This window comes from Bison bison, unplaced genomic scaffold (assembly GCF_000754665.1).
Source record: "Bison bison bison isolate TAMUID 2011002044 unplaced genomic scaffold, Bison_UMD1.0 scf7180017864259, whole genome shotgun sequence".
Classification (NCBI taxonomy): domain Eukaryota; kingdom Metazoa; phylum Chordata; class Mammalia; order Artiodactyla; family Bovidae; genus Bison; species Bison bison.
In genome coordinates, this window is record NW_011494831.1 from 1,429,401 (window position 1) to 1,434,217 (window position 4,817).

Here is a 4,817-nt window from a genome sequence, read left to right on the forward strand (position 1 = left end):
CAGGTCAGGAAGCAACAGTTAGAACTGGACATGGAACAACAGACTGGTTCCAAATAGGAAAAGGAGTTTGTCAAGGCTGTATGTTGTCACCCTGTTTATTTAACTTATATGCAGAGTACATCATGAGAAATGCTGGACTGGAGGAAGCACAAGTTGGAGTCAAGATTGCCGGGAGAAATATCAATAACCTCAGATATGCAGATGACACCACCCTTATGGCAGAAAGTGAAGAGGAACTAAAAAGCCTCTTGATGAAAGTGAAAGTGGAGAGTGAAAAAGTTGGCTTAAAGCTCAACATTCAGAAAACGAAGATCATGGCATCTGGTCCCATCACATCATGGGAAATAGATGGGGAAACAGTGGAAACAGTGTCAGACTTTATTTTTCTGGGCTCTAAAATCACTACAGATGGTGACTGCAGCCATGACATTAGAAGACGCTTACTCCTTGGAAGGAAAGTTATGACCAACCTAGATAGCATATTCAAAAGCAGAGACATTACTTTGCCAACAAAGGTCCATCTAGTCAAGGCTATGGTTTTTCCAGTGGTCATGTATGGATGTGAGAGTTGGACTGTGAAGAAGGCTGAGCACCGAAGAATTGATGCTTTTGAACTGTGGTGTTGGAGAAGACTCTTGAGAGTCCCTTGGACTGCAAGGAGATCCAACCAGTCCATTCTGAAGGAGATCAGCCCTGGGATTTCTTTGGAAGGAATGATGCTAAAGCTGAAACTCCAGTACTTTGGCCACCTCATGCGAAGAGTTGACTCATTGGAAAAGACTCTGATGCTGGGAGGGATTGGGGGCAGGCAGAGAAGGGGATGACAGAGGATGAGATGGCTGGATGGCATCACTGACTCGATGGATGTGAGTCTGAGTGAACTCCGGGATGATGGTGATGGACAGGGAGGCCTGGCATGCTGCGATTCATGTGGTCGCAAAGAGTCAGACAGGACTGAGCAAGTGATCTGATCTGATATTACCTAAAATCATGTGGTGATATTGCCTTTGAACCTGAAATGTAATGAGTTCCTCTGGAAGGTGAGTAGCAATATTCCTTTATGCTTGGTCCATGATGGGCTTTTCTACTCTCTTAATAGTAAATAATACCAGTGCAAAAAAAATTGTGTAAGAATGGGTGGGATGGTGAGGATAAGTGACAATAAGAATGATGATTCTTTGACAAATGAACACCTTTTGACTTAAACCATCATGAAAAAATTTGCAACAGCATTGTCAAGTCAAAGCTACCTTCACGATCCAGCCAACACATAGTAATGGCCATGCAATTCATGTTTGGTCACATATTTTGGTCACCATTGCTCTTGACATACTTTGAAGAGCAGATGCAAAGAAAGGATGGCTTGATTCCAATAATTCTTTAGGTCTAATCCTACTGATTTGACTTGCTATTGGATTTTTATTGGGTAGTGGTACATATACAGTAGGGCTTCCCTGGTGGCTCAGAGGGTAAAGCGTCTGTCTGCAATGCGGGAGGCCTGGGTTCAATCCCTGGGTTGGGAAGATCCCCTGGAGAAGGAAATGGCAACCCACTCCAGTATTCTTGCCTGGAAAATCCCACGGATGGAGAAGCCTGGTAGGCCACAGTCCATGTGGTCACAGAGTCGTACATGACTGAGAGACTTCATTTTCACTTCACATATATGGTAAAGAAAGATTCTCGCAGTCTTGATGTTTATTAAAGTAGCAAAAACTTGTCAGTTTTCTGTCTCTGCTAAAATATAACTGTTAAGTGCCTCCATCACCTTTTTTCCAATTAGATGTTACAACCTACATGGTAATACTTACCTAGCCCTAAAATCTTTACTTTCTAATTTTGGAATAGTTCTTCACAATTATCTGTGTACTATGGGAGTTGTCTAGTTTTGAGACAAGTTTATTTCTGGTTGTATAAAAAGTCATGCATTTAACCTTACTTCAATACTACTGGCAAATAACTTCTTTTCTGTGTTTTGACCTGAATTGATGAGAGCTATATCACTATAATAATTGGAAGGCAAACCACAAAGTGACCAAAGGGATTTAAAAGGACGATCTTGACACCACACCCAGGGGAAATCACATGGGAGTATGAACACTAGGGACCCAACCCAACAACCACACAACTCTTCAGTCCTCTGTCTTGCTGAGCTGTAAAGATCTAAGTATGATTTACATTTCTTGGCCTGTCTTCATATTGTGAGGAATAATAGCAGAATATTCAGATGATTTTCAATGCACAATTCCTGCTCCACAGAAGAAGGGAGAACTTAAAAGTACCTTAAGAAGAAAGGGTTTTCCCGGGTGGTGCAGGGTAAAGAATGCCTGCTAATGGAGTAGATGAAGAAGATGCATGTTTGATCCTTGGGTCAGGAAGATCCCTAAGGAAGGAAATGGCAACACACTCTAGTATTCTTTCCTGGAAAATTCCATGGACAAAGGAGCCTGGTGGACAACAGTCTGTAGAGTCACAAAGAGGGGGACACAACTGATCATACATACAAGGAGGAAAACTGGTAAAGGATAAGCGTCAGCTTTGCTTTCTCTCTCTCAGAATCTATTTCTTTCTCTTTTTTTCCTATAAATTCATCTCCTTGTTAAATCTGAGAAATCTCTAGAGAAAAGCCATGTTTCTGCTGAGGATAGGGAAGCTTATAGATGTGTAAAGGTCATAATAGTCATTGACCATTGTTGCAAGTTAAATAGTGTCCCCCTAAATTCATGTCTACCTGTGACCTTATTTGGAAACAGATTCATTGCTGAGGTAATTATTAAGGATGAATATGAGGTTATACTGGACTACGGTGGGCTCTAAATCCAATGACTGATGTCCTTATAAGAAGAGAAGAAATAGGCATGCACAAAGAGAAGAGGGCCATGCAAAGCCAGTGGAGACTGGAGTGATGCAGCTACAAGAAACACTAAAGACTGCTGAGAAGTCACTAGAAAAGAGGCAAGGAAGAATTCTTTCCAAGAGCCTGCAGAGGAAACATGGCCCTGCCTATATCTTGGTTTCAGATTTATAGCCTTAAGAATTCTTAAAGACTAAATTTCTATCATTTTAAGTTTGCTGTAATGTGTTAATGGCAATTCTAGAAACTAAAGCTATTATCTAACTCCCTTCTCTGGAGTTTTGAACACTGCTCTCATTCAACTTCCTACCCGCCTCTCCAACCACCTTTCATTCTCTTCTGTCACCCTTTTCCTCTGTCTGCAGCTTACACTGTGGCATTTGCAGAAGTCTGTCTGTGGCCATTGTCTCACTTTATATTCTCTGGGCAATTTTACCCAATTTCATGGCTTTAACTTCACTTCTCTGCCAATAACTCACAAATTAAAAGCTCTAGTCAAACTTCTCTCTTGAGATTTACTTTTAATGTCCTACTTGATATCAAAAACTGACGTCAAAAGGCACATGTTCAAGACTGAACTCATTTTTAAAACCCCCTTCCCATACTTTCTGCTCCTCCTTCATCTCTTCTTCTGCTCTTCATTCTTTATTCTCTGTTTATTTTCATGGAATATGTTTGATTCAATGATAAAAGCCAGAAAACTTGAGTCATCCAAGAACCCCCACATTCCCTTACTCTAAACAGCTAATGTTTTAGCAATCTGTTTTATCACTTTGAGTTTCCCTGAATTAATCTTTTCCTAGATGAAGTCCTTATCAATTATAGTCTTATCTGCTTGAGTAGTTTTCTGTCAATCTCATTGCTCTCTAAACCATTCTGTAATACTGTAACTAACATAGTATCTCTATCATCCAACTACAGTAACATCACTCTTCCACTTAGAACCCTTCAAGTATTCTCAATTGCCAAAAAAAGTACAAGCTTCTTAGAATGGCTTGACTCTCTTTGTATCCCATTATCTCCCCAAATTCCCACCTGACTTTAGTCACATCAAACAACCTACCATTCTCTGAATACATGCTACACCTTCAAACATGTCTATGTCTTTGTCCGTTCTGTTCTGTCTTCTGAATTGCCCTTCCTCCTTCCCATATTTATTTGGCTTACTGGGAGATTCTTGGTGTCTCCCAAAATGTTTCCCGGAGTCCCCAATCTGTTTCATATGCCCCTTCCTTGGGTTACCGCAGCTCCCTATAGAAGTGTGTACATCACTTTCTCATTATTGATAGTTTCATCCAGAAGTTTTACTAGACAATATAGTCCATTGGATTGGGACAGTGCTACATTAATAGCCAATAAATATTTTAGAAATAATGAAAAATTAATTAGATATATTAAGAGATTTAATAAATACACAGTAACCTATGTGTATCAATGGATTTTTAAAAATACACTGAGTTTAAATAAAGCAGCTGTTATTAAATTTGCTGATGATTAGGACACATACTGAGAAAGGATGAGCCTTGAAGAAGGCCATGAGGAAACAGTAGGTCTTATACAGTTAGTCTGTGATATTCTGGACAAAAGAAAAAGCAAGGACAAACGTGGCATTTGGATTCAACAAGGTGATGGGTACAGAAGAAACTAACACAACTGTGTAAAAATTATACGCCAATACAAAAGGTGATGGATTGAAACAAGTTGGCAGTTAGTTTCTTTACCTTGAAACTGGTGGCTTTGATGGGCTCTACTGAAGTACAAGGCTGGCATGGTCTAATGTAGCTGCCCAGTCCATGAATGGAAGTGCTGTACCTGGAGCACTTCTGGTTACTGCTGCTGCTAAGTCACTTCAGTCGTGTCCGACTCTGTGTGACCCCATAGACGGCAGCCCACCAGGCTCCCCCATCCCTGGGATTCTCCAGGCAAGAACACTGGAGTGAGTTGCCATTTTCTTCTCCAATGCATG